This window comes from Tursiops truncatus, chromosome 4 (assembly GCF_011762595.2).
Source record: "Tursiops truncatus isolate mTurTru1 chromosome 4, mTurTru1.mat.Y, whole genome shotgun sequence".
NCBI lineage: Eukaryota > Metazoa > Chordata > Mammalia > Artiodactyla > Delphinidae > Tursiops > Tursiops truncatus.
Genome location: NC_047037.1, coordinates 59609761 through 59631043, shown reverse-complemented (window position 1 = coordinate 59631043; position 21283 = coordinate 59609761). Strand labels below are relative to the sequence as shown.

The 21283-nt window shown below is 38.0% G+C and overlaps 1 long non-coding RNA gene across 1 annotated transcript in view; it reads right to left on the bottom strand.

Annotated features, from left to right (window-relative positions):
* Positions 1 to 21283, bottom strand: part of LOC141278558 (uncharacterized) — a 92272-nt gene that overhangs the window by 12906 nt on the left and 58083 nt on the right. The window lies entirely within an intron of this gene.

The window sequence follows — 21283 nt, the reverse complement described above, 5'->3', positions numbered from 1 at the left end:
TTAAAAATTAAAAACAATTTAATTGTAGTAAAAAACTCATAACATAAAATTTACCATCTTAGCTATTTTTAAGTGTATAGTTCAGTAGTGCTAAGTATATTCACATTGTTGTGCAACATATCAATAGTTAAAACACTTCTAAAACAATAAAATTCTAGGTGGATATTATTGTTTTTGTTAGGGAAGGATAAAATACCTCAAATATTGTGAAGGTAGCCAGCTGGAAAATATTGGTACTTGATAGAAATAGGAAATTTGGGAGGCTGAAATCTGGGGGAAGAGTTAATGGTTATCTCTGGGTTGTGGTATTATACATGATTATTTTCTTCTTAGTATCTGAAATTTGATGGTTTTCCTACACTGTGCATGTGTTACTTTTTGTTGTTGCTGTTACTTTTTTTTTTTCACGAATGAAACAAAAGAAACAAAGGAAAAACAGCACAGCTTCCTGGCAGGTGTCAAACATGTATGCCCCAGTTTGATATCAGTATATTGGAAGGCTACTTTTAGGCATACTTTTGTAGGGGAACTTTCCTGGTCTTACCCAAGATGAAACAATTTCAGAAGTCTGGGCATAGAAGGTTGAAGGAAGCTGCTGATAGCTGGGGCTCCTTGGGATGCCCAAGTTAAATTGGAAGTTCTTGCTGTATTCTCAGACTTTCTGATTAGATTGGAGCATTTTGTCCAGTGCATAAAACCACAGATTAAAACATCCTTTGGCGCCACCTTATGCTAAATTGAACGAATTGCACCTATTTAGACCGGTTTCACTGTATAGTTTCAGTAGCTAGACTCTCCATGAATTGGAGAGATAAGGAACTTAGAGAGATAAGGAACTTATTTTTGCAACTATACACTGTTAATTTCTTTCCTTTTTCCAAATTTACTCTTATGTGATGTGATACTTGAATTGCTTGATACTAGGATTCACGATTCAGTTAAACATCTGTTTGGACAAATATCTGTGTGGAATTTATACATGTTTGTATCAGGTTCTCCTTCTGCTTGTGTCACAAAGATGTCCTAAGACTGGCTTGGGATGATGTACCTGAGGTCACTTCATATATGATATGATTGCCAGGGGAGGACAGAGCTAGGAGTCATGGCTAAATTGAAGGAGGAAAGTGCTTTATAATTATGGCAAGATCGGTCATTAACAACAATGACAGTCAACATGCATATGGTGCTTTTGGTGCCAGGCCCTGATCTAAGCACTTTTTATGTATTAACTCACTTAACCTTCCCAACAACCCTACGAGGTAGGTCCAATCACTATCTCTCCATTTTAAAGACCAAGAAATGGGGGCACACAGAAATTTAGTAACTTACTCAAAGGTCACACAGTTAAGTAAGTAGCCAAGCCGAGATTTGAACTCTGAACTTATGCATTTTGGCTGCAGAGTCCATAGTCATTAGGGAACACTGTCTCCAACATTAAGATGCTAGAAGTTACAGCTCCCACCTTTTCAGCAACTACTGAAACTGAGCAGGACCCTGTGGGGCTCCAGGGCACAGAAGCCTTTCTGTCCCCCATTTCCTGTTTGTAGGGAATAGACTCCAGCCTCCACGACCTTCCCTGAGTCCCAAAGGGCAGATTTGAACAGTTGATAATCAGGGAAGGGAGGGCATGCAGAGAAAAGGGAGAAGCAGCCAGGAAACAATAGTGCAGCCTTCCTCCTCAAGGGATACACAGAACAGTATCTTTGACCTCTTCTGGAGAACTAAAACCCCCAACAAATGGAAGATGTTAATGATTTGATGAAGCATTCTTCATTCCAGAGAGAAGGTCACAGTTTGATAACCTTGAGAACCACAGAAGCTCATCAGGAGACCACCTGAGGCCAGATTAAATGAATGCAGGCCCTGCACACTCCCTGATCCTTATCAGTAACCCCACCCTTGAACCATTGCTATAAAAATCCTCACCAAATCCCCCCTGGTACGGACACACAGTTTTGAAGGCATGAGCCTGCTGTGTCCCCCTTTACCTGGCAAAGCAATAAAGCTATTTTTTTCTACTTAACCCCAAACTCTGTCTCTGAGATTTGATTTGGCACTGGTGTACAGAGGCCGAGTTTTCAGCATCATTGGCTTATTATAAAAGGATATAACTCAGGAAGAGCCAGATGAAAGAGATGCACAGGGCAAGAAAGGCATAGGGCAAGGTATGCATATGGCAAGGTTAGGGTACAGAGCTTCCATGCCCTCTCCAAGGCCACTTTCACAGCACCTCCATATGCTCACCAACCCAGAAGCCCTCTGAGCCACGTCCTTTGGGGTTTTTGTGAGGCTTCATTCCATAGGCATGACTGAATTAATCGTTGGCAGTTGGCAAATGATTCAACCTCCAGCCCCCTCCCGGGAGGTCAAGGGTGGGACTGAAAGTTCTGACCCTCTAATCACTTGGTTGGTTACATTCTTTCCAAAAGTCACCTCATTAACCTAACAAAAGACACCTTTGTTGCTCTCATCACTTAGGAAATTCCAAGAGTTTTAGGAGCTCTGCGCCAGAAATGGGCACGAGGACCAAATATATCAGCAAAGCTGATCTACTGACACTGACCTGTAGTGAAAGAAAGTACAGTGTTTATTGCTGGGTGCTAAGCAAGGGAGAGGAAGACAAGGCTCAGAGTCATTCCAACTTGGTCTTTGAGTTAGGACTTTTTTTTTAAGGGGAAGAACAAAGAGGCTGGAATTAATCACTGTCTTGTGACATTTCTTAATCATAGTTTTGGGCGTCAGGATGTCTCTGGTTTATGATTCTCTGGCCTGGTGGTCCATGGCTCAGGGGTCTGTTAGTCTGTCTTGCCCTGGGGAAACAACCTGAGTTTGTACGTTGGTGATGATATATACAATAGCAATTGTAGTCATCTGACTCTGGTTGAGTAGTGCTCAATTAGCACAGGATTGAGGTCACAGGGGACAAGAAAGGGAATAAAGTTTTGGATAGAGAGATTAATCATAAACTTGGTAAGGGAACTTGGTTTTAGTGGGACTCAGTTTCAGTATTACTTGATCACTTTTGTTGCTGATTCAGTGAAGGCAGCCATGAGGCTGAGCTGAGCTCTCACTGAGTTAGGGGGTGTCAGAATTGGAATCCAGGCATGCAAAGGGTGTTCATCCCGATAAATGTACTACCACAAGCCAAACCCTTGAAACCTCAAGTTCTTTCTGTCCCCCATTTCCTGTTTGTAGGGAATAGACTCCAGCCTCCACGACCCCCTACTCCTTGGACTGGGAACATGGCAATAAAAAGGAACTGGAAGTAAATCAGATCTTGTACAGTCTACACCTTCCCAGTTGTATGGAAAGCCCGCCTAATCGCAAACAAGGTGATCCTGATTGCTACTGCCTCCAGGTGCCTGAATGAAGCAAATAAAAATGACATCTGGAAGATTAAAGTCCTACAGTTGGTTTTCAATTATTTCTACACATTTTTATGTCTAATCCATTTTGTAAACTGTAGGGTAATCACTAAAACAAACAAACAAACAAACAAAATAAACACCTAAAAAGAGTGTATATCTTTCAAGCTAATAGGGAAATGGCACATGCAAACAAGAATCACTACACAGAGGGCAAGAGAGGAGAGAAAAATGAAAGAGTTGGTAGACAAATAGAAAGCATGTGGTAAGATGGTAAATATAATCCCCAAACAACAGTATTACGTTAACCAGAAATGGACTAAATGCCCCAGTTAAAAAGCTGTATGTGTATAATGTATAATGGGAGATCTATCTATCTATCTATCTCGCTGCACCAGGCGGCTTGGGGGATCTTAGTTCCCTGACCAGGGATTTAACCCCAGGCCCTAGGCAATGGAAGCACAGAGTCCTAACCACCGGACTGCCAGGGAATTCCCTATGTATATTATTTTTTTTTAAAAATTTATTTTCAAGCAATATACCTAAATGAGAAAGATGATAAAGATATAGAAAGACAGTAAGGAAAATATTAACCTCCTGTCCAGTTTGTTTTAACATTGGAGCAGATACGTTAATATCAGATAAAACAGAATTTAGGAAAGAAGCATTATTAGAGTTAAAGGGCTTTACTTCATAATGATGAAAGGTTAAACTCACCAGGAAGATACGGAAATTCTATATTTGCATGCTTTTAATATGAGAACAGCAACACATATAGAGCAAACTCAGGCAGAACTACAGGAAAAACAAATTCACCAACATAGGGAAGACATGATACACTATACTGAGCTGTAAAGAAAGTCTTAACAAGTTTAAAGAACTGAAATCATATAGACTATGTTCTCTAACAGAGTGTGTTTATGCTAGGAAGCAATACAGAGATAAATAAAGAATCCCCATATGTTTACAATTTAATCAGTATGCATCTAAACAACACATAAGTTTAAGAAAAAAATCACAATGGAAATTAGAAAATATTTTTATCTGTATAACAGTGAAAATGCTACAAATTACATCTCTTAAGAGAGGGTTACAATGCTCAAGGGATCAATCCAAGAAGAAGATATAAAAATTGTAAATATTTAGGCACCCAACATAGGAGCACCTCAATACATACGACAAATGCTAACAGCCATAAAAGGGGAAATCGACAGTAACACAATCATAGTAGGGGACTTTAACACCCCACTTTCACCAATGGACACATCATCCAAAACGAAAACAAATAAGGAAACACAAGCTGTAAATGCTACATTAAACAAGATGGATTTAATTGATATTTATAGGACACTCCATCCCAAAACAAGAAAATACACTTTCTTCTCAAGTGCTCATGGAACATTCTCCAGAATAGATCGTATCTTGGGTCACAAATCAAGCCTCGGTAAATTTAAGAAAACTGAAATCATATCAAGTATCTTTTCCAACCACAGTGCTATGAGACTAGATATCAATTACAGGAAAAAATCTGTAAAAGACACAAACAAATGGAGACTAAACAATACACTACTAAATAATCAAGAGATCACTGAAGAAATCACAGAGGAAATCAAAAAATACATAGAAACAAATGACAATGAAAACACGACGACCCAAAACCTATGGGATTCAGCAAAAGCAGTTCTAAGAGGGACGTTTATAACAATACAATCCTACCTCAAGAAACAAGAAAAATCTCCAATAAACAACCTAACTTTATACCCAAAGCAATTAGAGAAAGAAGAACAAAAAAACCCAAAGCTAGCAGAAGGAAAGAAATCATAAAGATCAGATCAGAAATAAATGAAAAAGAAATAGGGACTTCCCTGGTGGTCCAGTGGTTAGGACTCTGTGCTTTCACTGTGGCAGCCTGGGTTCAATCCCTGGTTGGAGAGCTAAGATCTCACAAGCCACGGGGTGCACCCCCCCAAAAAATTAGAAAAAACAGAAAAGTAAATCCACATAAATTAGAAGGCAGGAAATAAAACAAATGATAACATGAACTAATGAAATAGAAATCAAACATTCAATAGAAAAGATTAACAAAAACCAAAATGCAGTTATTTGAAAAGACTAATGAAATTGATTAACTTCTGGTGAACGTATCAAAAAAAGAGAGAAGGAACAAATAATAAATAATCAATACATGAAAAGATTATAAGAGAATAATATGAACAACCTTAGGTACCCAAACTGAAGATTTAGATGAAATATTTAGATTCCTAGAAAAAGAGCAAACTTACCAAAACTGACATAAGAAAACACAGAAAACCTAAATACTCTATAACTATTAAGGAAATAAAGACCCTTATTAAAGAGCATCCTGGGACTTCCCTGGTGGTCCTGTGGTTAAGACTCCGAGCTCCCATTGCAGAGGGCCCAGGTTCGATCCCTGGTCAGGGAGCTAGATCCCGCAGGCTGCAACTAACAGCCCACGCGCCACGACGAAGATCCCGCGTGCTGCCACTAAGACTGGCACAGCCAAATAAGTTAAAAAAAAAAAAAAAAAGCATCCTGAAAAGACAATTTATGGTCTGATTGGCTCAACTGGAGAGTTCTACAAAACAAGGGGGGAAATGCCAACAATTTTATGGTCTTTTTTTTCTTCGGTTAATTTCAGAAGGCTAGCATAATCTTGTACTAATATAATAGATACTGCACACACACAAGGAAAAATACAAATTTCATTTACGAATATAGTTGCAAAAATTCTAACAAAATGTTAATAAACCAAATCCAATAATACATAAAAAAGAACACATCATGACCAAATTGGGTTTATTCTGGGAAGTAAAAATATAGCTTAACATCAAAAGTTCAATAAATGTAAATATTCATATTGACAGATTATATGAGGAAAGTCATATAATCATCTCAATTGATTCAGGAAAAACATCTGATAAAATTCAACATCTGTTTATAACTAGGAAAAAGTACTGTTGGCAAACTAGGGATTGATGATATTTTTAAGGATAAAGGACATCTACAAAAACAAAACAAAACAGGGAACTAATGGAACATTCGAAGCTTTCTCTTTGAGATCAGTGTATTAATCATGTTTTATGTTTTCTGTATCTTATGATGTTTTGACCTCTTAAAAATCTTAATGGTCGAGCAGAGGCTGGCTTCCCAGGGCTAACCAATTCCTAAAATTAGTAAATACTTTACTTGAGAGCATGTCTCTCACATGCAAGCCAATCACCTCCTTTATCTAATGCTTACATACTAAGTCAATATTTCCCCTGGCTAAGTCATCCCAGGGCCAGAACCAGGTAGCTAGAGAGGAATCCATAGCCCAAAGCCCACCATTTGTTATTCAAATTAGCTAATCCTAAACTGTTTACTCTGCCCTGCCTTTCCCACAGAAACTCTAATAAGGGCTCTGGGTTTAGGCTTTTCCCTCCCTCCTGTTCTGCCCCCTGACCACACTTGCTGCTCCTCATGTGGTCTGTATGATGTGATGTGGCCTCTTCTCTAGGAGATGTAAGCAATAAATTCTTATTTCAATGGCATTAACCTTTGTGTCATCACTTAGTCACCTCCATAAGTTAAAATCCCACAGTTGCAAATCAGACAATCAGGAAAAATACAAGGATGTCCATTATCACTATTTTCACTCAGAATTTTAGCTGAGACCCAGTCAGAGCCATTAGATAAGAAAAAGAAATAAGAATTATAAGGATTGGAAAGGAAGACACAAAACTGTCACTGTTTAAAGATGACATGATTATGACAAAATCCAAAATCACCTGTGAATACAGTATTAGTTTATAACCAAATGGAGCAGTGGATACAAAATCAATATAAAAATTAATTGTATTTCTATATATCAGCAGCCAATAGTTAGAAAAGGAAATAAAAGATAACCATTCAAAGTAGCTTAAAAAGTCATGTCCCAAGGTATTAAAAAAAAATGTGTAAGACTTTTGTGAAGAAAACTGTAAAACTTAATGGAAGAAAATAAAGGCAACTTAGGGACTTCTCTGGTGGTCCAGTGCCTAAGACTCTGCACACCCAGTGCAGGGGGCCCAGGTTGCACCCCTGGTTAGGGAACTAGATCCCACATGCCGCAACTAAGAGTTCTCATGCTGCAACGAAGATCTCGAGTGCAGCAACTAAGACCCCGTGCAGCCAAATAAATAAATAAATAATTAAAAAAAAAAAGAAAATAAAGGCAACTTAAATGTACCATGTTTATGGATCTGATGACCCAACAGCAACAAAAAGAAAAAGGAGGAGGAAAGGAAAAGAAAGAAAAAAAGGAGAGAAATTGGACCCATAATCAACAACATGACAAGTCAATTTTAGGTAGAAAATAGATCTCAATGTCAAACACAAAACTATAAAGATTTTTGAAGATAATCTAGGAGAATATCCTTATGCTCATGGGCTAGAGAAAGATATTTTAAAATAAACTATAGGAAATAATGATTGCTAAATTTTGCTACATGTGTCAGACGACACATTAAGACACATTAAGAGAAGGAAAAGGAAAGTCACGGAGAGGAGAAAAAACACTTGCAGTACATCTAACAAGAGGCTCACATGCAAATATAAAAAGATTCTACAATTCAATAAGAAAAAGACAAATAACCAGATAGCTCAATAGAAAAATGGAAAAGACTTGAATTGACAATTCACAAAAGAGGATGCCTAAATGGCCAATAAACATATCTAAAGACATCCAGACTCATTGGCAATCAAGATCACGCAAATTAAAACCACAGTGAGAGGGCTTCCCTGGTGGCGCAGTGGTTGAGAGTCCGCCTGCCAATGCAGGGGACTCGGGTTTGTGCCCCAGTCCGGGAAGATCCCACATGCCGCGGAGCGGTTGGGCCCGTGAGCCATGGCCACTGAGCCTGCGCGTCCGGAGCCTGTGCTCCGCAACGGGAGAGGCCACAACAGTGAGAGGCCTGCGTACCACAAAAAAAAAAAAAAAAAAAAAAAAAAACCCACAGTGAGGTACAACTACCTATCACATTGGGTAAAATCTAAATTCTAACCATAAGAAGTGATGGCAAAGATGTGGAACAATAGGAAATTTCATATACTGTTAGTCAGGTAGCAGGTGGTAAACTGTTTCAACCATTGCATAAAACTGACTTTATCCAATAAAGTTATAGATTTACATGTCCCTTGACACAGAAATTCCTCTCCTAAGTAATAAACCCTAAAAAGTGTGTGCCTATGTTCACAAGGATACGTGTACAAGAATATTTAGAGCAGGATTAATTGAAATAGCTCCAAATTGAAAAACTATAAAGTAAAGCAGGGGGATAATTACTATAAAATTCAAGAGAGTTGTTAAGGAAGGGGTAAGTGATGGGGTCAGGGCATTCCTCGGATTTGGCCAGGGTCAAGAAGGTAGCTAGCTACAAAGTTTATTTGCATCCACACCTACATTGATGATTACAACAGTGTGACAACTCTAAGGGTTATGGAATGTAATTCTCTTTTGCAACATAAAGTAAAACGCTGAGGCAATGAGATTCAGGGCAGGTAGGGAAAGAAGGATGAGTGGAAATAATCTGGAGCAGAAAAGGATCTCTCTTGGGAGGCAAAGGGCAGCTGAAGGAGAGGCTCTGTCCAGTCAAAGGATGACATAAGGGTCTCGAAGGGACACAAAAAAGGGAGCCATGGTGTAGCCATGGCACTGGATAAAACATTATGCATCTCATAATTTCTCCTCAGACTCATCTTACATAGGAAGTAATCATACAACCTAGATATTTTAGGATACCGTGGATTCCAAGTGTTCATGTGTTACCTGAAACAGATATATCACTCACTGAATTGTATAGTTATTTTGTATTTCTCTTCATACAATTTACAGTCATTAAATGTACATATAAATGACATTTATTTGTATCCCTGGAATAATTTCCATGTAAATAAATTCACACTTGAGAGAAAACTCTTTGACAGATCATGGCATTCTGATTGTTGGTTCAGGGACTTTGATCAACCATCACCACAGCCCTGAGGGTCGTGGCTTTGGTCTCTTCAGGCGGAACAATTTCCTCAGCTTCAGTGAAACCGGAGCCCTGTATGACCTCTTCCTAGCCACAAGAGCGCACAAGTCATGCACATGAAATTTTTGAACCTGCACCTGTGCTGTCCACAACCTGAGACTTAATGAAAGGGTTAAATCAAAGCCAAGGGCGACATGTATGGGAAACGACTTTAGTTTGGCCACAAGGCTTACGGGATCTCACTTCCCCGACCAGGGATTGAACCTGGGCCACGGCAGTGAAAGCGCCAAGTCCTAACCACTGGACCGCCAAGGAATTCCCGGTAAACAACTATTTAAAAGAACTTTTTGGTTATAAGTTTTGAAGAAGATACCTCATCAATGTTGCTAAAATAACTGGCATTTTCTTTTCATTTTCTCTTTTACTGATTTTTCTCCTTAGTTTCCCCAAGGCCTATAATATCCTGGGGGCTTCAGAACAAATAGTAAGAAACAATTTGGCGCCGCTTGGGTGGGTGGGTGGGTGGGTGTGACGCTGTGGATGTGAGAGGGAAGAAGAAAACGCTCACCTGGATATGGCTATTGCTGCAGCTCAACTCAGAAACGATGACAGAAATAATGAGGAAAATAATAGTGGTTTTAAAAACGATTTGGCAGCAATTTTATTTGTTGTGCAAAAAAATGGTTGGCCTGTGGCTGTATACGTAGGTTTAGAATAAACTTTCAAAGCATGCTCAGGAGGTATGCACAGTAATCCTATTAACTGATAACAGGATTTGTGCACATACCTCCCACATGCAGCATCAGTAACCCACCCTTTTAGTATGCTGTGAAATGCAATTTGTGTGCAGATGAAAAGTTTACAGAACATGGGCCCATGCCATGAAGCTCAACAAGGCTAGCACACTGTGTGGCAAGGTTCCTGAACCCAACCTCTGTTGCTCCTGCTGTCTCCCTCCTTATTGATTTCTGTCCCTTGGCCAAGCAGGCTTTGTGATGGTCTGCATCGACCCTGAAACTTGCAAAATGAGCTAATCAAATAGGTGCAGCAGAAACCAATCCTGAATTTCTGGGAGGCTTTGGAGTCACGCCATACATGGGAGGTGAAGAAATGACTGGGTCAAACAAATGGTGGCAGAATGTATGGGGTGAGGCATGAATTTTGGTTAATCATTTTTACAGAAACATCCACAGAAATAGGTAAAGCAAAAATTAGAGGGTAATGCTTGATGGACTAAGTCTTAGTCTGCTAGAGCTGCCGTAACAAAATAGCACAGACTGGGCGGCTTAAACAACAGGAATTTATTTTGTCACAGTTCTGGAGGCTGGAAGTCCAAGATCAAGGTATCAGCAGATTTGGTTTCTCCTGAGACCTCTCTCCCTGGCTTGCAGACAGATGCCTTCTGGCTGTGTCCTCACATGGACTTTTCTCACCAGACCCCTTGGTGTCTCTTCCTCTTCTAATGAGGACACTGGTCATATTGGCTTTGCGCCCCACCCTTATTATCTCATTTAACCTTAATTACCTTTTTAAAGAACCTATCTCCAAATACAGTCACAGGGAGGGTTTCAACATATGAATTTTGGGAGAACACAATTTGGTTATCACAGAAAATGACATAAGTAGTGCTTTAAAAATAAGCTCTTGCCATACACATGGCCAATAAGCATATGAAAAGATGCTCAACATTGCTAATTATTAGAGAAATGCAAATCAAAACTACAACGAGGTATCACCTCACACCGGTCAGAATGACAATCATTAAAAAGTCTACAAACAACAAATGCTGGAGAGGGTACAGAGAAAATGGAACCCGCCTACCCCGTTGGTGGGAATGTAAATTAGTGCAGCTACTATGGAAAAAAGTATGGAGGCTCCTCAGAAAACTAAAAATAGAGTTGCCATATGATCTAGCAATCCCACTCCTGGGCATATATACAAAGAAAACTCTAATTCAAAAACATACATGCACCCCAATGTTCATAGCAGCACTATTTACAATAGTCAACACATGGAAGCAACCTAAATGTCCACTGACAGGTGAATGGATAAAGAAACTGTGGTAGGGACTTCCCTGGTGGCGCAGTGGTTAAGAATCCTCCTGTCAATGCAGGGGACATGGGTTCCATCCCTGGTCCAGGAAGATCCCACATGCTGCAGAGCAACTAAGCCCATGAGCCACAACTACTGAGCCTATGCTGTACAGCCCATGAGCCACAACTACAAGGCCCGCGTGCTGCAACTGCTGAGCCCACATGCTGCAACTACTGAAGCCTGTGCGCCTAGAGCCTGTCCTTCACAAGAGAAGCCAACACAAATGAGAAGCCCACACACAGTAACGGAGAGTAGCCCCCACTTGTTGCAACTAGAGAAAGCCTGCACACAGCAATGAAGACTCAATGCAGCCAAAAAAAAAGATGTGGTACATATATACAATGGAATATTAGCCCTAAAAAAATAAATAATGCCATTTACAGCAACATGGATGGACCTAGAAATTATCATACTAAGTGAAGTCAGAAAAAGACAAATACCATATGATATCACTTATATGTGGAATCTAAACTATGACACAAATGAACTTATTTACAAAACAGAAACAGACTCACAGACATAGAAAACAAACTTATGGTTGCCAAAGGGGAAGGGGGAGGGATAAATTAGGAGATTGGGTTTAGCAGATACAAACTACTACATATAAAATACATAAACAACAAGGTCCTACTATATAGCTCAGAGAAATATACTCAGTATCCTGTAAAAACCATAATGGAAAAGAAAAAAAAAGGTCTTGCTAGTCATATTTTAAGGTTTTTGTTCAACATGTTCTACCTATCTTCCTGATGAAGCTTATAATAACTGGTGTATATTTTCATGTGAACATCATATAAAGAGCAGCAGATGTTAGTAACAGAAGCTGCTGTGAAAAATATGGAAAAGAATAGACTCATTACTTCCACTGCTTATGAATGAGAAAATACAGATTCACACTTTTATTTTCTTAACAAATGATTATACAGTAAATTCACATATTGGTATATGAATTTCTTCATTCTTCCCAACAAGCTAATTGAGAAGGGAAAGTTATTTTAATAAAATGTATTTATGTTAACCATTGCTCTTAATATACTGTGACTGCATATGGTTTAAAGAATGTATAATCATTCAATATACAATAGATTAAACAATGAGTACAAATAGGACAAATAGATTTAGTTGGGGGAAAGTTCTAAACCATTAAATAGTATGAAATTTGGATATAGGGACTCTGCTGGTGGCTGGTGAGGAAATAGGTTATTCTAGGTCTTTTCTTTTCCATATAAATTTGGAATCAGCTAATCTATTTCTACAAAAAAGCCTGCTGGGATATTGATTGGGAATGTGTTGAATCTATAGATCCATTTGGCAAGAATTGATATCATAATAATACTGAATATTCTGGCCTGTGAGCTCAGTACATTTCTTTAATTTTTCTTAGCACTGTTTTATACTTTTCAGAGTTTACGGCTTTTGCACTATTTTGCTAGATTTATTCCTAAACATTTCAAGTTTTTGATGCTATTGTAAATAATTCTGCATTTAAATTTAAATTTCCAATTGTTTTCTACTAGTATATAGAGTTACAATTGACATTTTTTAGATTGATTTTATATCTTTCAATCTTACAAAACCCATAGTTCCATCTTTTTTTTTTTTTGGTATATTCTTTAGAATTTACTACACAGAAAATTATGTCTTCTGCAAATAAGGGAAGGCTTATTTCCAATATGTATGCCTTTTATTTCTTTTTCTTGCTTTATTCCATTGGATTTCCATTATGATGTAGAATAGCGAAATGATAGTGGACATCCTTGTCTCGTTTCTGATCTTGGGGGAAAGCATTCAGTCCTTTATCACTATGGATGATATTAAATGTAAGTTTTTTTGTGGATGTCCTTTATCAGCTCCTTCCTTAAGAAACCAGAAAAAGAGGCAAAAATCAAGCCCAAAGTAAGGAGAATAAGGGGGAAAAAATAAACATAGCAGAAATCAGTGAAATAGGAAACAGAAAACAATAGAGAAAAATCAATTAAATCAAAACTGGTTATTTGAGGAGATCAGTAAAATTGATAAACCTCCAGTTAGACAGAGAAAAGCAGAGAGAAGACACAAATTAACAATGTATGGTGTGAAAAAGTGGCATAAATACCAACCTTAGGTGGTTACTCAAGAGATAACAGTTACTTGAAACATTAAATTTCTATGTAACTTAGTAGTTCTCAAACTTATGCACGCATTCAAACTTGAGAGTATGGATTCAGAATTGCCTTGAGCATTTATTAAAACACAGATTGCTAGGTCCTGGGTTTCCGATTTAGCAGGTCTGGGGTGAGGCCTGAGAATCTGCATTTCTAACAATTTACTAAGATGTTAATGATGCTGACCTAAGAGGTACACTTTGAGAACCACTGTCTTAGATACAAAGGTTTTAGAACACTTTGACTCTGTTTTTCTCGACTTCTGCACTATTTCTGCAATGTATCAATTTAACACCCATAAGGCAATGTTCTTCTTGCTTACATAGAAAATATTCATTTATATTTATCCACACATTATCCTCTCTGTTGTTCTTCATTTTTTTTTCCTCATCTTTAAGCATCCATCTGGGACTATTTGCTTTTCTGCCTGAAGAACTGCCATTGACATTTCCTTTAATGCAGGTCGGCTAGGGATGAATTCACCCAATTTTGGTATGTCTGAATCTAAATTTATTTTGCTTTCATCTCTGAAGGATATTTTTGGTCAATATAAAACTCTAAGTTATTGTTATTCTCTTTTAGCACATTATCTTCTGACTTTTACAGTTTCTGTTAAGAAGATGGTTGTTCATCTTACTGTTGCTCCTTTGCAGAGAATGCCTTTTCTTTCTGCCTGCTTTTATTTTATTAATTTAGTGTTTGTGAAACTACTGTTTGTCTTTTTTTCTATTTTATTTGTTTTGTTTTCTTTGCGGTATGTGGGCCTCTCACTGTTGTGGCCTCTCCCGTTGCAGAGCACAGGCTCCAGATGCGCAGGCTCAGCGGCCACGGCTCACGGGCCCAGCCGCTCCGCAGCATGTGGGACCTTCCCGGACCAGGGCACGAACCCATGTCCCCTGCATCAGCAGGCGGACTCTCAACCACTGCACCACCAGGGAAGCCCTCTATTTTATTTTTTAACTAAGGTATAATTGACATTCAACATTATTTTAATTTTAGTTGTACAACATATTGTTTTGACATTTATGCATATTTTTAACATCTTTATTGGAGTATAATTGCTTTACGATGGTTAGTTTCTGCTTTATAACAAACTGAATCAGCTATACATATACATATATCTCCATATCTCCTCCCTCTAGCATCTCCCTCCCTCCCCCCCTCCCTATACCATGCCTCTAGGTGGACACAAAGCACCAAGCTGATCTCCCTGTGCTATGTGGATGCTTCCCACTAGCTATCTATTTTACATTTGGTAGTGTATATACGTCCATGCCACTCTCTCACTTCGTCCCAGCTTACACTTCCCCATCCCAGTGTCCTCAAGTCCATTCTCTATGTCTGTGTCTTTATTCCTGACCTGCCCCTACGGTTCTTCAGAACCATTTTTTTTTTTTTTAGATTCCATATATATGTGTTAGCATATGGTATTTGTTTTTCTCTTTCTGACTTACTTCACTCTGTATGACAGTCTCTAGATCCATCCACCTCACTACAAAAAATTCAATTTCATTTCTTTTTATGGCTGAGTAATATTCCATTGTATATATATGCTACATCTTCTTTATCCATTCATTTGTCGATGGACACTTAGGTTGCTTCCATGTCCTGGCTATTGTAAATAGTGCTGCAATGAACATTGTGGTACATGACTCTTTTTGAATTATGGTTTTCTCAGGGTATATGCCCAGTAGTGGGATTGCTGGGTCGTATGGTAGTTCTATTTGTAGTTTTTTAAGGAACCTCTATACTGTTCTCCACAGTGGCTGTAATCAATTTACATTCCCACCAACAGTGCAAGAGGGTTCCCTTTTCTCCACACCTTCTCCAGCATTTATTGTTTGTGGATTTTTTGATGATGGCCATTCTGACTGGTGTGAGGTGATACCTCATTGTAGTTTTGATTTGCATTTTTCTAATGATTAGTGATGTTGAGCATCCTTTCCTGTGTTTGTTGGCAATCTATATCTTCTTTGGAGAAATGTCTATTTAGGTCCTCTGCCCATTTTTGAATTGGTTTGTTTTTTTGGTATTGAGCTGCATGAGCTGCTTGTAAATTTTGCAGATTAATCCTTTGTTAGTTGCTTCGTTTGCAAATATTTTCTCCCATTCTGAGGGTTGTCTTTTCATCTTGTTTATGGTTTCCTTTGCTGTGCAAAAGCTTTTAAGCTTCATTAGGTCCCATTTGTTTATTTTTGTTTTTATTTCCATTTCTCTAGGAGGTGGGTCAAAAAGGATCTTGCTGTAATTTATGCCATAGAGTGTTCTGCCAATGTTTTCCTCTAAGAGTTTTACAGTGTCTGGCCTCACATTTAGGTCTTTAATCAGGTTTGAGTTTATTTTTCTGTATGGTGTTAGGGAGTGTTCTTATTTTATTCTTTTACATGTAGCTGTCCTGTTTTCCCAGCACCACTTATTGAGGAGGCTATTTTTTCTCCATTGTATATTCTTGCCTCCTTTATCAAAGATAAGGTGAACATAAGTGCATGGGTATGTCTCTGGGCTTTCTATCCTGTTCCATTGACATATATTTCTTTGTTTTCTGAATTTTTGAACTTTATTTATTTTTTATACCACAGGTTCTTATTAGTTACCTATTTTATACATATTAGTGTATATATGTCAATCCAAATCTCCCAATTCATCCCACCACCCCCTTCCCTGCTTTCCCCTCTTGGTGTCAATACGTTTGTTCTCTACATCTGTGTCTCTATCTCTGCCCTGAAAACGTGTTCATCTTTACCATTTTTCTAGGTTCCACATATATGCATTAATATACGATATATGTTTTTCTCTTTCTGACTTACTTCACTCTGTATGACAGTCTCTAGATCCACCCATGTCTCTACAAATGACCGAATTTCATTCCTTTTTATGGCTGAGTAATATTCCATTAAATATACGTAGCACATCTTCTTTATCTATTAGTCTGTTGATGGGCATTTAGGGTGCTTCCATGACCTGGCAATGAACATCGGGGTGCATGCGTCTTTTAGAATTATGGTTTTCTCTGGGTATATGCCCAGTACTGGGATTGCTGGGTCATATGGTAATTCTATTTTTAGGTTTTTTTTTTTTTTTTTTTTTGGCACGGTACATGGGCCTCTCACTGTTGTGGCCTCTCCCGTTGTGGAGCACAGGCTCCAGACATGCAGGCTCAGTGGTCATGGCTCATGGGCCTAGCCGCTCCACGGCATGTGGGACCCTCCCGGTCCGGGGCATGAACCCATGTTCCCTGCACTGGCAGGCAGACTTTCAACCACTCGCCACCAGGGGAGCCCTCTCATTGTAGTTTTGATTTGCATTTCTCTAATAATTAGTGGTGTTGAGCAGCTTTTCATGTGCTTCTTGGCCATCTGTATGTCTTCTTTGGAGAAATGTCTATTTAGGTCTTCTGCCCATTTTTGATTCGGTTGTTTGTTTTTTTAATATTGAGCTGTTTATGTATTTTGAAGATTAATCCTTTTTCCATTGATTCATTTGCAAATATTTTCTCCCATTCTGAGGGTTGTCTTTTCATCTTGTTTGTTGTTTCCTTTGCTTTGCAAAAGTTTTTAATGTTTCATTAGGTCCCATTTGTTTATTTTTGTTTTTATTTCCATTACTCTAGGAAGTGGATCAAAAAAGATCTTGCTGTGATTTATGCCAAAGAGTGTTCTTCCTATGTTTTCCTCTAGGAGTGTTATTTTGCCCAGTTTTACATTTAGGTCTCTAATCCATTTTGAGTTTATTTTTCTGTATGGTGTTGGAGTGTTCTAATTTCATTCTTTTACATGTAGCTGTCCAGTTTGCCCAGCACCACTTATTGAAGAGACTGTCTTTTCTCCATTGTATATCCTTGCCTCCTTTGTTATAGATTAGTTGACCATAGTTGCGTGGGTTCATCTCTGGGCTTTCTATCCTGTTCCATTGATGTATATTTCTGTTTTTGTGCCAGTATCATATTGTCTTCATTCCTGTAGCTTTGTAGTATAGTCTCAAGTCAGGGAGTCTGATTATTCCAGCTCAGTTTTTTTCCCTCAAGACTGCTTTGGCTATTCGGGGTCTTTTGTGTCTCCATATTCATTTTAAGATTTTTTGTTCTAGTTCTGTAAAAAATGCCACTGGTAATTTGATAGGGATTGCATTGAATCTGCACATTGCTTTGGGTAGTATAGTCATTTTCAAAATAGATTCTTCCAATCCAAGAACATAGTATAGCTCTCCATCTGTTTGTGTCATCTTTGATTTCTTTAATCAGTGCCTTATAGTTTTCTGAGTAGGGTCTTTTACCTCCTTAGGTAGGTTTATTCCAAGTATTTTATTCTTTTTGTTGCAATGGTGAATGGGATTGTTTTCTTAATTTCTCTTTCTGATCTTTCATTGTTAGTGTATAGGAATGCAAGAGGTTTCTCTGCATTAATTTTGTATCCTGCAATTTTACCAAATTCATTGATTAGCTCTAGTAGTTTCCTGGTGGCATTTTTTGGATACTCTATGTATAGTATCATGTCATCTGCAAACAGTGACAGTTTTACTTCTTCTTTTCTGATTTGGATTCCTTTTATTTCTTTTTCTTCTCTGATTGCCTTGGCTGAAACTTCCATAACTATGTTGAATAATAGTGGTGAGAGTGGACATCCTTATCTTGTTCCTGATCTTAGAGGAAATGCTTTCAGTTTTTCACCATTGAGAATGATGTTTGCTGTGGGTTTGTCGTATATGGCCTTTATTATGTTGAGGTAGGTTCCCTCTATGCCCACTTTCTGGAGAGTTTTTATCATAAATGGGTGTTGAATTTTGTCAAAAGCTTTCTCTGCATCTATTGAGATGATCATATGGCTTTTCTTCATTAATTTGTTAAAATGGTGTATCACATTGATTGATTTGAGTATATTGAAGAATCCTTGCATCAGTGGGATAAATCCCACTTGATCATGGTGTATGATCTGTTTAATATGTTGTTGGATTCTGTTTGCCAGTATTTTGTTGAGGATTTTTGCATCTATATTCATCAGTGATACATTGGTCTGTAATTTTCTTTTTTTGTAGTATCTTATTCTGGTTTTGGTCAGGGTGATGGTGGCCTCATAGAGCGAGTTTGGGAGTGTTCCTCCCTCTGCAATTTTTTGGAAGAGTTTGAGAAGGATGGGTGTTAGCTATTTTCTAAATGTTTGATAGAATTCACCTGTGAAACCATCTGGAAGATTGTTAGTTGGAAGATTTTTAATCACAGTTTCAATTTCATTACTTGTGATTGGTCTGTTTATATTTTCTATTTATTCCTGGTTCAGTCTTGGAAGGTTGTATCTTTCTAAGAATTTGTCTATTTCTTCCAGGTTGTCCATTTTATTGGCATAGAGTTGCTTGTGGTAGTCTCTTAGGATGCTTTGTATTTATGCAGTGTCTGTTGTAACTTCTCGTTTTTCATTTGTAATTTTATTGATTTGAGTCCTCTCCCTGATTTTCCTGATGAGTCTGGCTAAAGGTTTATCAATTTTGCTTATCTTCTCAAAGTACCAGGTTTTAGTTTTATTAATCTTTGCTATTGTTTTGTTTCTATTTCATTTATTTCTGCACTGATCTTTATGATTTCTTTCCTTCCACTAACTTTGGATTTTGTTTGTTCTTCTTTCTCTAGTTCCTTTAGGTGTAAGGTTAGATTGTTTGAGATGTTTCTTGAGGTAGGCTTGTATTGCTATAAACTTCCCTCTTAGAACTGCTTTTGCTGCATCCCATAGGTTTTGGATTGTTGTGTTTTCATTGTAATTTGTCTCTAGGTATTTTTAAATTTCCTCTTTGAGTTTTTCAGTGATCTCTTGGTTATTTAGTAATGTATTGTTTAGCTGCCATGTGTTTGCATTTTTTACATATTTTTTCCTATAATTGATATCTAGTCTCACAGCATTGTGGTCGGAAAAGATACTTGATATAATTTCAATTTTCTTGAATTTACCAAGGCTTGATTGTGACCCAAGATGTGATCTATCCTGGAGTATGTTCCATGAGCACTTGAGAAGAAAGTGTATTCTGTTGTTTGTGGATGGAATGTCCTATAAATATTAAGTCCATCTTGTTTAATGTATCACTTAAAGCTTGTGTTTCCTTATTTATTTTCATTTTGGATGATCTGTCCATTGGTGAAAGTGGGGTGTTAAAGTCCCCCACTATTATTGTGTTACTGTCGATTTCCCCTTTTATGTGTTAGCATTTGCCTTCTGTATTGAGGTGTTCCTATGTTCGATGCATAAATATTTACAATTGTTATATCTTTTTCCTGGATTGATCCTTTGATCAATATGTAGTGTCCTTCTTTGTCTCTTGTAATAGTCTTTATTTTAAAGTCTATTTTGTCTGATATGAGAATTCCTACCCCAGCTTTCTTTTGCTTTCCATTTGCATGGAATATCTTTTTCCATCCCCTCACTTTCAGTCTGTATGTGTCCCTAGGTCTGAAGTGGGTTTCTTGTAGACAGCATATATATGGGTCTTGTTTTTGTATCCATTCAGCCAGTCTATGTGTTTTGGTGAAAGCATTTACATTTAAGCATTTACCTTTAAGGTAATTATCGATATGTATGTTCCTATGACCATTTTCTTAATTGTTTTGGGTTTGTTATTGTAGGTCTTTTCCTTCTCTTGTGTTTCCTGCCTAGAGAAGTTCCTTTAACATTTGTTGTAAAGCTGGTTTCGTGGTACTGAATTCTCTTAGCTTTTGCTTGTCTATAAAGGTTTTAATTTCTCCATCGCATCTGAATGAGATCCTTGCTGCGTAGACTAATCATGGTTGTAGGCTTTTCCCTTGCTGCTTTTAATATTTTTCTTTGTATTTAAGTTTTGATAGTTTGATTAATATGTGTTTTGACATGTTTCTCCTTGGATTTATGCTGTATGGGACACTCTGCACTTCCGGGACTTGACTGACTATTTCCTTTCCCATATTCGGGAATTTTTCAACTATAATGTCTTCAAATATTTTCCCAGTCCCTTTTTTGTTTCTTTTTCTTCTGGGACCCCTATAAATCGAATGTTGGTGTGTTTAATGTTGTCCCAGAGGTCTCTGAGATTGTCCTCAGTTCTTTTCATTCTTTTTTCTTTATTCTCCTCTGTGGTAGTTATTTACACTATTTTATTTTCCAGGTCACTTATCCATTCTTCTGCCTCAGTTATTCTGCTTTTGATTCCTTCTAGAGAACTGTAAATTTCATTTATTGTGCTGTTCATTTTTTTTTTTTTTTTTTTTTTGCTCTTTAGTTCTTCTACGTCCTTGTTAAATGTTTCTTGTATTTTCTCCTTTGTCTTTCCAAGATTTCCGATCATCTTTACTGTCATTACTCTGAATTATTTTTCAGGTAGACTGCTATTTTCTCATTTGTTTTGTCTGGTGGGTTTTAACCTTGCTCCTTCACCTGCTGTGTATTTCTCTGTCTTCTCATTTTGCTTAACTTACTGTGTTTTGGGGTCTCCTTTTCACAGGCTGCAGGTTCGTAGTTCCCATTGTTTTTGGTGTCTGCCCCCAGTGGCTAAGGTTGGTTCAGTGGGTTGTGTAAGCTTCCTGGTGGAGGGGACTGGTGTCTGTGTTCTGGTGGATGAGACTGGATCTGTTCTTTCTGGTGGGTAGGACCATGTCTGGTGGTGTGTTTTGGGGCGTCTGTGACATTATGATTTTAGGCAGCCTCTCTGCTAATGG